The sequence below is a fragment of the Bubalus kerabau genome, chromosome X (assembly GCF_029407905.1).
Source record: "Bubalus kerabau isolate K-KA32 ecotype Philippines breed swamp buffalo chromosome X, PCC_UOA_SB_1v2, whole genome shotgun sequence".
NCBI lineage: Eukaryota > Metazoa > Chordata > Mammalia > Artiodactyla > Bovidae > Bubalus > Bubalus kerabau.
Window position 1 is genome coordinate 23,759,737 of NC_073647.1, and position 12,870 is coordinate 23,772,606.

At 41.5% G+C, this 12,870-nt stretch overlaps 1 protein-coding gene across 1 annotated transcript in view; it reads left to right on the plus strand.

Annotated features, from left to right (window-relative positions):
* Positions 1–3,902: 3,902 nt before the first annotated feature.
* LOC129640320 (four and a half LIM domains protein 1) overlaps positions 3,903–12,870 on the plus strand; it is a 41,452-nt gene continuing 32,484 nt past the window's right edge. Inside the window, exon 1 of the mRNA XM_055565564.1 lies at positions 3,903–3,951. The gene's annotated coding sequence lies outside the window, so the exon portion shown is untranslated. The remainder of the gene's footprint in view (positions 3,952–12,870) is intronic.

The window sequence follows — 12,870 nt, forward strand, 5'->3', positions numbered from 1 at the left end:
TCAATCTAAGGACACAAAATTGGATTTTATTTTATTTCTATAACATAATATCCTTTTGGTTTTTGTTTATGTATTAAGTTAATGTGTTGGTAAAGATTTGATTATGATGTTATAGATCTTGATTATGTTGAAATTATTAAAATGAGGCATCTTTTATCTTAACTGTTTGTTTATACCAACACATAATTTTACTGGGTAAGAGCCGCTTTATCAGTTCTTCTGAGGAAGGAAAGAAGCCAGTGGCCATCTCATTTGTATTTCTTATTGCATATAATGGTAACATTTCAAATGTGTTTTAGACGTGTGTATGCTGATGTCTTGACAACCGTAACAGTGTAAGCATTTGAATCAAAGCAGGATAAATAAGTCTAAGCTGCTGCCTGGTACCATCACAAGCATACCTAATTAAGAAGGTATTTGGGGTTCACTGCTCTTTGGTTTCTAAGGTAGGAGAGAATATTTGGAAGGATATGATTAAGGAATGGTTACCATGACAATTGAGGAGACAGTGATTCTATGGAGTTCATTCATTTTGACTGATTCAACTGGTCTTTAGGTTCATTCAGACAGCTGCTGTTTCTGGATCTTATGTTTCCATATAATTCACTGAGTTGATTAGTGATTTGGGGATCATTTATGCTTGGCTGTCCATAGTGATAGGATCATCAGTATCTGTAACCAAAATACCCTTGTTAAACCTGAAGGAGAATGATTGTGTATGTTGAATGTCACTAGAATGTAGCTTCTGGCTTCTGGAATAACATAAATAGTTTGTCTAACTTCACTTATTAATTCTGTCAGGGTGGGATAAGATTAACGTGATTTATTTGAAAGCATGACTGACCCTAAAGTGTTTGGGTTTTATTTTGGATTACTTCGCTGTCATCACATTTTACCCAGTATGTTTGGCCGCTGTCCTGTTTTTACTCTTTGACTTGCGCAATATCATCAACACAATTTGTGTTATGTCTGGTCAGGGCCACAGTTGCACACTGCAGATTGAAAAGTATACACAACACTATCGCCATGAGTGCCTTTATCCCCCCAACCCCAACTAAATGTTCAGGGCACTAGCCCTGACAATAAAGTGAAATGGAGATACAGATGCTGTTAAAATCTTGCTGTACATTTTTATCTTTCTTTGTGGGGTAGTTCTTGAAGGTGAAACCATCAACTCTGCAACCCAAGACTCCTCTGGCAGGGGACCAAGTTGGACCCCGGTGCAGAGAGTTCTGTGTGCTCAGCCTTTGGGCCTTTCTCTCTACTGCCCTCTGGAGGGTGTCAGGGAACATAACACTCAAGGACTCAAGAGAGCCGGTGACTTGGTGTGGTTACTGGAAAACAAGTTCTCTGGCCCCACAAGGCTCCTTAGAGCCTGAGCTTGTAGAGGTAGGGAGCAGACAGAGAGAAGGCAGGGAAGGTACTGGCAGTGTTGGGATCTTAGGGAGGAAGCTATTCTGGTTGTTTAGAGAATGGGATTCCTTCAAATAGAGCCCACTACATATCGAATCTATCTCTAGGAAAAACTGGTTCCAACAAAGTGAGTAAAATGGACTAGTATCATAAAGCTAGACTGTGATGGATTCAGATTCAAAGTTTAGGTTGGGTTGGATCTATGTAGGGGTATGCTTGGGGCCAACTGTCTGTGGCAGAATATGAAATTATTATCCAAGTTTGATAACATTTCATTCTCTGACTGCTGTAATCATCGTGATAAATATATATGTGTATGAGTGAGGCCCTGGTTAAGTGCTTTACATGCCCTGCCATCTTGCCAGTGTCCAGTCCCTCTGTGAGGTCACTTATCATGAGGCTAGACTGTGATGGATTCAGATTCAAAGTTTAGGTTGGGTTGGATCTATGTAGGGGTATGCTTGGGGCCAACTGTCTGTGGCAGAATATGAAATTATTATCCAAGTTTGATTATATTTCATTCTCTGCCTGCTGTGATCATCGTGATAAATATATATGTGATGTTCACTGAGTACCTTGTGTGAGTGAGGCCCTGGTTAAGGGCTTTACATGCCCTGCCATCTTGCCAGCATCCAGTCCCTCTGTGATGTCACTTACCATTATGAGGTTCCCAGAGGTTGTACAGCTGATATGAGGCGGGGCCAGCACATGAACCCAGCCAGTCTGACTCCGGCGCCCTTGCTGTGAACAGCTGTGCCATGCTGCATTCTTCCCACAGCTGCATGAAAGGGTGTGGCACCTTTTAGAAACAGTGAGTTCCGTATGATTGGGGTGCGGGTGGTGGGAGATGAGGCTGAGCCAAGCCTTTTGTACATACATACCATGCTAAGTCCTGGGAGGTAGAAAAGAAATCAGGGATTCTTGTCCCTGTCCCCAAGAAATCGGGGATTTCTGTCCCTGTCACCAAGACACTTAAAGTCCTGTAAGACAAATGAGGTAGAACATGGAACCAATGAGACATTGTTCATATGATAGAACAAGAAAATATTGTCTCTCCTTAAGTGTAGGTGGGAAGGGGACTAGAAGGCATTTCTTTGAAGTCAGTCAATTTAAGCATTCACTTTTGAAAGTTAACAAATTTGTCTTTAGATCTGGGGCTTTAGATCTGGGGCTTTAGATCTGGCAGACAAGACCCCTGTCCCTATCATCAGCAGACTTGTCCATACCGAATTTGAAGAGTTGTCTTCAACAGTTGTCATTAAGGTCTCTAAATAGATGAACCCATTAGCCTGTTGAACTAACTGGATTTATTTTCCCATTCATTAACATTAAAAAGAAAATCTCTAACCACTGCTTGTTTGATGATCGGCTTGAAACAAGTTGGTTGTGGAGGGTGGGGAGTTTTGAGCCTGGTTATAATCTTTGGTTTTTGTTTGCCTTATTTCATTCAATGGATGCTTCATGAGTGCCTCCTGTGTGCCAGGTACTGTTCTAGGTGTGGGAATGGAGGAGTGAACAGAACAGGTGGGCCTGAGTTGGTGGGGAGGAGGGCCTTCTCTCAGGGAGCTGTCTTTTCCTTCAAATTCTTTCACTCATGTACATTTCACAGTTGACATAAAAGAGCCTTTGGTGTGGGTTTTAGGATTTCACATGTTGGGGAAGATACAGTGATCACACTTCCTTTCTCCTTAGCCCCAGCCAGTCCTTTCTGAATAATGGGGGGCGGGTAAGGTGGTGATGTCAGCGCTGCCTGTGGGGAGGCCTGGAGGGTGTGGAGAGGGCAGCATGTCAGAGTGTACCATCTTTGTGTGTCAGTGGGAAAAGCACAGGGCACACCTGTTTCCTAGTCAGGCAGAACCATCCATGCGGGGATGAGCCTGCCCACCAGCCTGCTGCCTAATCCTGTTGTTGATTGGAGATAACTTTAGCACTCACAAAGCACCTCATCTCCATGGCAACACCTCTAAATATTCCTCTGGTGACTTGTGCTCTACATTCTGTCTGGCTCTGAGCTCTCCTGTGGCAAAATATGCTAGAGATGTTAAAAAGGGGGGGGGGGGACTCAACTAATAAATCTATTCTAAATGACTGAGTCATTTGTTTTGATTACCCGGGTGATTGCCAAATGTTAATTTAAAACTGAAATAGGCCATGAGCTCACTCTGCTAACAATGCTGAGTGTTTGAGCTAATACAGCTTGATAATGAGGGGGCCAGATCCATTGCCGGTGCAAATGTTATATGATAAACAGACATTTGGGGAAATATGCAGAACATCTTGGCAGTTTTCCTTAACTTCAAGAGTTGTAAATATAGAGAAGAAGGTGTTACCGTGAGCCATTTCAAAGGAAGTTAACTTTTGGATCGTGAGGGTTTTTTTTTTTTGTTTTTTTTTTTAAGAAACTTCTAGCTTTTCTCCTGAAAAGGTAACTTGACCTCTTGCTTCTCATTTTTTCCTAACTTAGGCACATCAGAGGTGGTTGTTAGCGGTGTCCCGCCCTCACCGAATACATCCCGTTCTGCACACATCCACTGTGAGGTAAGTTTTCCCAATTGCCACACATTATTACACCAGTCTCCACCTTCTGGTGTGTGGCATTTGCGTCAACACTGTCCAGAGATCTTTATCTGTGTGGTAGATTTTAAGCGCGTTTGTTGTAATTGAGCTGACCAATGTCACTGCTTACCCTAGATGCGAGGTCTCTGGGGATTGCCTTTTCAAGGGTGAAAACATCTCATTTGCTTTTAATTTGGGGGCATGAGAAGTGAATGTGCCAAGCACAGCAGAGTAGAAGGTCGGCCTGAGGCTACAGATCTGCCTCTGGCACCCTGTGGACAGTAGGGAACAGGAAAGCTGCGTGGAGCAGCTCCTGGGCCGCCCAGTCAGCTGTCAGGACTCTTCAGGCCTGGGGTGAGCTGAGCCAAGGTGTGGGGCAGCCGCTCACAGTCTACCAATTAGGAGCATTTCCGTGGGGTCACCTTAATGTGGGTTGGCAGATCATCTTCTGACTAGGACTGAAGTTCTGAGCACAGCCGCGTGGGTGTGAGCAGCCGGGCAAGGCCAGTCCTTCCATTTCACATACCCTGGAGAGGCATCCTCCATCCGCCTAGTCCTAGTAGCTTCGGCAGCTTCTGGAGACTCTGTGATGATGCCAGGTTACTCTTTTCTGTCTTTTTTGAGAGATAGGGGATGTTCACCTTTGCAAAAACTGGAAGAAGGGACTCTGCAAGACAGTTCATCTAGACACAGTGTACGGAGCCGCAGTCTTGCTGCTCTTTGGGCCCCAGTCTCCTTGTGTTTATAAGAGTGGTAGTAACATTTGCTGGCACCAGACCACTCAGAATTTCTAGTTGCATCCATTCAAAAGGTTGCTGCATTTCTGCCTTCCCCTCCACCCCGCCCCATTCCATGCTCTGTCCCACATGCAGTGTAGGGCCTGTCATTTCAGTTAGGGTAGTGGCCTTTGTTACATCTATTTGATACAGAATTCTCCAGAGATTTTTTAAAATATAAATTTATTTATTTTAATTGGAGGCTAATTACAATATTGTATTGGTTTTGCCACACATCAACAGGAATCCGCCACGGGTGTACACATGTTCCCATCCTGAACCCCCCTCCCACCTCCCTCCCCGTACCATACCTCTGGGTCATCCCAGTGCACCAGCCCCAAGCACCCTGTATCATGCATCAAACCTGGACTGGAGATTAGTTTCACATGTGATAATTTACATGTTTCGATGCCATTCTCCCAAATCATCCCACCCTTGCCCTCTCCCACAAAGAGTCCAAAAGACTGTTCTATACATCTGTGTCTCTTTTGCTGTCTCGCATACAGGGTTATCGTTACCATCTTTCTAAATTCCATATATATGTGTTAGTATACTGTATTGGTGTTTTTCTTTCTGACTTACTTCACTCTGTATAATAGGCTCCAGTTTGATCCACCTCATTAGAACTGATTCAAATGCATTCTTTTTAACGGCTGAGTAATACTCCATTGTGTATATGTACCAAAGCTTTCTTATCCATTCATCTGCTGATGGGCATCTAGGTTGCTTCCATGTCCTGGCTATTATAAACAGTGCTGCGATGAACATTGGGGTACACGTGTCTTTCAATTCTGGTTTCCTCGGTGTGTATGCCCAGCAGTGGGATTGCTGGGTCATATGGCTGTTCTATTTCCAGTTTTTTAAGGAATCTCCACACTGTTCTCCATAGTGGCTGTACTAGTTTGCATTCCCACCAACAGTGTAAGAGGGTTCCCTTTTCTCCACACCCTTTCCAGCATTTATTGCTTGTAGACTTTTGGATAGCAGCCATTCTGACTGGCGTGGAATGGTACCTCATTGTGGTTTTGATTTGTATTTTTCTGATAATGAGTGATGTTGAGCATCTTTTCATGTGTTTGTTAGCCATCTGTATGTCTTATTTGGAGAAATGTCTGTTTAGTTCTTTGTCCCATTTTTTTATTGGGTCATTTATTTTTCTGGAATTGAGCTGCAGGAGTTGCTTGTATATTTTTGAGATTAACTCTTTGTCCATTGCTTCATTTGCTATTATTTTCTCCCATTCTGAAGGCTGTCTTTTCACCTTGCGTAGAGTTTCCTTTGTTGTGCAGAAGCTTTTAATTTTAATTAGGTTCCATTTGTTTATTTTTGCTTTTATTTCCAATATTCTGGGAGGTGGGTCATAAAGGATCCTGCTGTGACTTATGTTGGAGAGTGTTTTGCCTATGTTCTCCTCCATGAGTTTTACAGTTTCTGGTATTATGTTTAGATCTTTAATACATTTAGAGTTTATTTTTGTGTATGATGTTAGAAAGTGTTCTAGTTTCATTCTTTTACAAGTGGTTGACTTGTAAAAACTGACTGAAGTGGTTGACTTCATTGATATTCCTTAAGTATTTTATTCTTTTCGTTGCAGTGGTGAATGGAATTGTTTTCTTAATTTCTCTTTCTGTTTTCTCATTGTTAGTGTATAGGAATGCAAGGGATTTCTGTGTGTTGATTTTATATCCTGCAACTTTACTATATTCATTGATTAGCTCTAGTAATTTTCTTGTGGAGTAGTTAGGCTTTTCTATGTAGAGGATCATGTCATCTGCAAACAGTGAGAGTTTTACTTCTTCTTTTCCAGTCTGGATTCCTTTTATTTCTTTTTCTGCTCTGATTGCTGTGGCCAAAACTTCCAAAACTATGTTGAATATTAGTGGTGAGAGTGGGCACCCTTGTCTTGTTCCTGACTTTAGGGGAAATGCTTTCAATGTTTCACCACTGAGGATAATGTTTGCTGTGGGTTTGTCCTATATAACTTTTATTATGTTGAGGTATGTTCCTTCTATTCCTGCTTTCTGGAGAGTTTTTATCATAAATGGATGTTGAATTTTGTCAAAGGCTTTCTCTGCATCTATTGAGATAATCATATGGCTTTTATTTTTCAATTTGTTAATGTGGTGTATTACATTGATTGATTTGTGGATATTGAAGAATCCTTGCATCCTGGGATAAAGCCCACTTTGTCATGCTGTATGATCTTTTTAATGTGTTGTTGGATTCTCTTTGCTAGAATTTTGTTAAGGATTTTTGCATCTGTGTTCATCAGTGATATTGGCCTGTAGTTTTCTTTTTTTGTGGCATCTTTGTCAGGTTTTGGTATTAGGGTGATGGTGGCCTCATAGAATGAGTTTGGAAGTTTACCTTCCTCTGCAATTTTCTGGAAGAGTTTGAGCAGGATAGCTGTTAGCTCTTCTCTAAATTTTTGGTAGAATTCAGCTATGAAGCCGTCTGGACCTGGGCTTTTGTTTGCTGGAAGATTTCTGATTACAGTTTCAATTTCCGTGCTTGTGATGGGTCTGTTAAGATTTTCTATTTCTTCCTGGTTCAGTTTTGGGAAGTTGTACTTTTCTAAGAATTTATCCATTTCTTCCACGTTGTCCATTTTATTGGCATATAATTGCTGATAGTAGTCTCTTATGATCCTTTGTATTTCTGTGTTGTCTGTTGTGATCTCTCCATTTTCATTTATAATTATATTGATTTGGTTTTTCTCCCTTTGTTTCTTGATGAGTCTGGCTAATGGTTTGTCAATTTTATTTATCCTCTCAAAGATCCAGCTTTTGGCTTTTTTGATTTTTGCTATGGTCTCTTTTTGTTTCTTTTGCATTTATTTCTGCCCTAATTTTTAAGATTTCTTTCCTTCTACTAACCCTGGGGTTCTTCATTTCTTCCTTTTCTAGTTGCTTTAGGTGTAGAGTTAGATTATTTGTCTTTTTTCTCGTTTCTTGAGGTATGCCTGTATTGCTATGAACCTTCCCCTTAGCACTGCTTTTACAGTGCCCCACAGGTTTTGGGTTGTTGTGTTTTCGTTTTCATTCATTTCTATGCATATTTTGATTTCTTTTTTGATTTCCTCTGTGATTTGTTGGTTATTCAGCAGCGTGTTGTTCAGCCTCCATATGTTGGAATTTTTAATAATTTTTTTAATGTAATTGAGATCTAATCTTACTGTCTTGTGGTCAGAAAAGATGCTTGGAATGATTTCAATTATTTTGAATTTACCAAGGCTAGATTTATGGCCCAGGGTGTGATCTGTCCTGGAGAAGGTTCTGTGTTCACTTGAGAAAAAGGTGAAATTTATTGTTTTGGGATGAAATGTCCCTAGATATCAATTAGGTCTAGCTGGTCTGTTGTATCATTTAAAGTTTGTGTTTCCTTGTTAATTTTCTGTTTAGTTGATCTATCCATGGGTGTGAGTGGGGTATTAAAGTCTCCCACTGTTATTGTGTTATTGTTAATTTCCCCTTTCATACTTGTTAACATTTGTCTTACATATTGTGGTGCTCCTATGTGGGGTGCATATATATTTATAATTGTTATATCTTCTTCTTGGATCGATCCTTTGATCATTATGCAGTATCCATCTTTGTCTCTTTTCACAGCCTTTGTTTTAAAGTCTATTTTATCTGATATGAGTATTGCTACTCCTGCTTTTTTTTGGTCTCTATTCACGTGGAATATCTTTTTCCAGCCCTTCACTTTCAGGCTGTATGTGTCCCTTGTTTTGAGGTGGGTCTCTTGTAGACAACATATATAGGGGTCTTGTTTTTGTATCCATTCAGCCAGTCTTTGTCTTTTGGTTGGGGCATTCAACCCATTTACATTTAAGGTAATTATTGATAAGTATAGTCCCGTTGCCACTTACTTTGTTGTTTTGGGTTTGAGTTGATACCCCCTTTCTGTGTTTTCTGTCTAGAGAAGATCCTTTAGCATTTGTTGGAGAGCTGGTTTGGTGGTGCTGAATTCTCTCAGCTTGTGCTTGTCTATAAAGCTTTTGATTTCTCCTTCATATTTGAAGGAGATCCTTGCTGGGTACAGTAATCTGGGCTGTAGGTTGTTTTCTTTCATCACTTTAAGTATGTACTGCCATTCCCTCCTGGCCTGAAGAGTTTCTATTGAAAGATCAGCTGTTATCCTTACGGGAATCCCCTTGTGTGTTATTTGTTGTTTTTCCCTTGCTGCTTTTAATATTTGTCAGACATTTTTAAATATATTAAACCCTAGATAGAAAATATGAACCCTGGCACCCCACTGCAGTACTCTTGCCTGGAAAATCCCATGGATGGAGGAGCCTGGTAGGCTGTAGTCCATGGGGTCGCTGAGTCGGACACGACTGAGCGACTTCACTCTCACTTTTCACTTTCATGTATTGGAGAAGGCAGTGGCAACCCACTCCAGTGTTCTTGCTTGGAGAATCCCAGGGACAGGGAAGCCTGGTGGGCTGCCGTCTATGGGGTCGCACAAAGTCGGACACGACTGAAGCGACTTAGCTTAGCTTAGCTTAAAGATATTAAACCCTAAAGAGTGAACAAGTAGGACAGCTTTTTAGAAATGTTTAATCTGAATTTGATCAATTTCATTAGTTTAGTGGTAGTCAGAGATCCTTCCCTGTTTCTCTCAGCTGCCAGCTATGATCACCTCTTCCATTTTAAGGTTAAAGTCCTGGCTTTACTATCAGCCCCAGCCTTTATCCAGAAGGGTTGTTTTCAAAAATTTTTTTAAATGATAAAATCCTGTCCTCAAATATAGCTTTAGGTCTTACCACAGTCAGTTCGGTCGTGTCCGACTCTTTGCGACCCCATGAATCGCAGCACGCCAGGCCTCCCTGTCCATCACCAACTCCCAGAGCTCACTAAAACTCATGTCCATCGAGTCAGTGATGCCATCCAGCCATCTCATCCTCTGTCGTCCCCTTCTCCTCCTGCCCCCAGTCCCTCCCAGCATCAGTCTTTTCCAATGAGTCAACTCTTCGCATGAGGTGGACAAAGTATTGGAGTTCCAGCTTTAGCATCATTCCTTCCAAAGAACACCCAGGACTGATCTCCTTTATGATGGACTGGTTGGATCTCCTTGCAGTCCAAGGGACTCTCAAGAGTCTTCTCCAACACCACAGTTCAAAAGCATCAATTCTTCAGCGCTTAGCCTTCTTCACAGTCCAACTCTCACATCCATACATGACCACTGGAAAAACCATAGCCTTGACTAGGTGGACCTTTGTTGGCAAAGTAATGTCTCTGCTTTTTAATATGCTGTCTAGGTTGGTCATAACTTTGCTTCCAATGAGTAAGCGTCTTTTAATTTCATGGCTGCAGTCACCATCTGCAGTGATTTTGGAGCCCCCAAAAATAAAGTCTGCCACTGTTTCCACTGTTTCCCCATCTATTTCCCATGAAGTGATGGGACCAGATGCCATGATCTTCGTTTTCTGAATGTTGAGCTTTAAGCCAACTTTTTCACTCTCCTCTTTCACTTTCAAGAGGCTTTTTAGTTCCTCTTTACTTTCTGCCATAACGGTGGTGTCATCTGCATATCTGAGGTTATTGAGATTTCTCCTGGCAATCTTGATTCCAGCTTGTGCTTCTTCCAGCCCAGCGTATCTCATGATGTACTCTGCATAGAAGTTAAATAAGCAGGGTGACAATATGCAGCCTTGACGTACTCCTTTTCCTATTTGGAACCAGTCTGTTGTTCCATGTCCAGTTCTAACTGTTGCTTCCTGACCTGCATATGGGTTTCTCAAGAGGCAGGTCAGGTGGTCTGGTATTTCCATCTCTTTCAGAATTTTCCACAGTTTATTGTGATCCACACTGTCAAAGGCTTTGGCATAGTCAATAAAGCAGAAATAGATGTTTTTCTGGAACTCTCTTGCTTTTTCCATGATCTAGCAGATGTTGGCAATTTGATCTCTGGTTCCTCTGCCTTTTCTAAAACCAGCTTGAACATCTGGAAGTTCACGGTTCACGTTTTGCTGAAGCCTGGCTTGGAGAATTTTGAGCATTACTTTCCTAGCGTGTGAGATGAGTGCAATTGTGTGGTAGTTTGAGCATTCTTTGGCATTGCCTTTCTTTGGGATTGGAATGAAAACTGACCTTTTCCAGTCCTGTGGCCACTGCTGAGTTTTCCAACTTTGCTGGCATATTGAGTGCAGCACTTTCACAGCATCATCTTTCAGGATTTGAAATAGCTCAACTGGAATTCCATCACCTCCACTAGCTTTGTTTGTAGTGATGCTTTCTAAGGCCCACTTGACGTCACATTCCAGGATGTCTGGCTCTAGGTGAGTGATCACACCATCGTGATTATCTTGGTCATGAAGATCTTTTTTGTACAGTTCTTCTGTGTATTCTTGCCACCTCTTCTTAATATCTTCTGCTTCTGTTAGGTCCATACCATTTCTGTCCTTTATTGAGCCCATCTTTGCATGAAATGTTCCCTTGGTATCTCTAATTTTCTTGAAGAGATCCCTAGTCTTTCCCATTCTGTTGTTTTCCTCTATTTCTTTGCATTGATCACTGAGGAAGGCTTTCTTGTGTCTTCTTGCTGTTCTTTGGAACTCTGCATTCAGATGCTTGTATCTTTCCTTTTCTCCTTTGCTTTTCGCTTCTCTTCTTTTCACAGCTATTTGTAAGGCCTCTGCAGACAGCCATTTTGCTTTTTTGCATTTCTTTTCCATGGGGATGGTCTTGATCCCTGTCTCCTGTACAATGTCATGAATCTCCATCCATAATTCATCAGGCACTCTATCAGATCTAGTCCCTTAAATCTATTTCTCAATTCCACTGTATAATCATAAGGGATTTGATTTAGGTCATACCTGAATGGTCTAGTGGTTTTCCCCACTTTCTTCTGTTTAAATCTGAATTTGGCAATAAGGAGCTCATGATCTGAGCCACAGTCAGCTCCCAGTCTTGTTTTTGCTGACTTGTATACAGCTTCTCCATCTTTGGCTGCAAAGAATATAATCAATCTGATTTCGGTGTTGACCATCTGGTGATGTCCATGTGTAGAGTCTTCACTTGTGTTGTTGGAAGAGGGTGTTTGCTATGACCAGTGTGTTCTCTTGGCAAAACTCTATTAGTCTTTGCCCTGCTTCATTCCATATTCCAAGGCCAAATTTGCCTGTTACCCCAGGTGTTTCTTGACTTCCTACTTTTGCATTCCAGTCCCCTATAATGAAAAGGACATGTTTTTTGGGTATTAGTTCTAGAAGGTCTTGTAGGTCTTCATAGAACCATTCAACTTCAGCTTCTTCAGCATTACTGGTTGGGGCATAGACTTGGATTACCGTGATATTGAATGGTTTGCCTTGGAAACAAACAGAGATCATTCTGTCGTTTTTGCGACTGCATCCAAGTACTGCATTTCGGACTCGTTTGTTGACCATGATGGCTACTCCATTTCTTCTAAGGATTCCTGCCCGCAGTAGTAGATATAATGGTCATCTGAGTTAAATTCACCCATTCCAGTCCATTTTAGTTCGCTGATTCCTAGAATGTCGATGTTCACTCTTGCCATCTCCTGTTTGACCACTTCCAATTTGCCTTGATTCATGGACCTGACATTCCAGGTTCCTATGCAGTATTTCTCTTTACAGCATCGGACCTTGCTTCTATCACCAGTCACATCCACAGTAGAGAACACCAAACCAGAACTGCCTTGGCTCAAGTAGGAGGCTGCAACTCTTCTCCTCCAAGGAGCCCTAGGGCAGTTGAAAAGCTCTGTTTAAGGAGCCAAGGTTTTTGCTCTGTGCCCTTTCACAGGTCTTACTTTTATTTTTCCACAGAAACAAACACTGGATTGTTTACGGACATACACAGAAAAGCTAAAAACATCCTCCCATCAACTGAGTTGGAAATGCTGGCCAGGTGAAACTTGGCCTGTCAGATACATTTTTTGCTCTTACCACTTCCACTGTAGTTTGCAGCCCTGACAAACTTTGTCAGTAAGAAAACTTCAGTAGAAACTATGTGTACAAGACTGTATTCTTAAAATGGAACATTTTAGTTTAAGTCCTGTGAAGGCATATTTGAAGTGGTTTTCTGATATTAACAATACCCCTAATGACATCTTTGCCTAAAACTTAACATCTTTGGGTTTTCTTTGAGAGCAGTGAACTTCT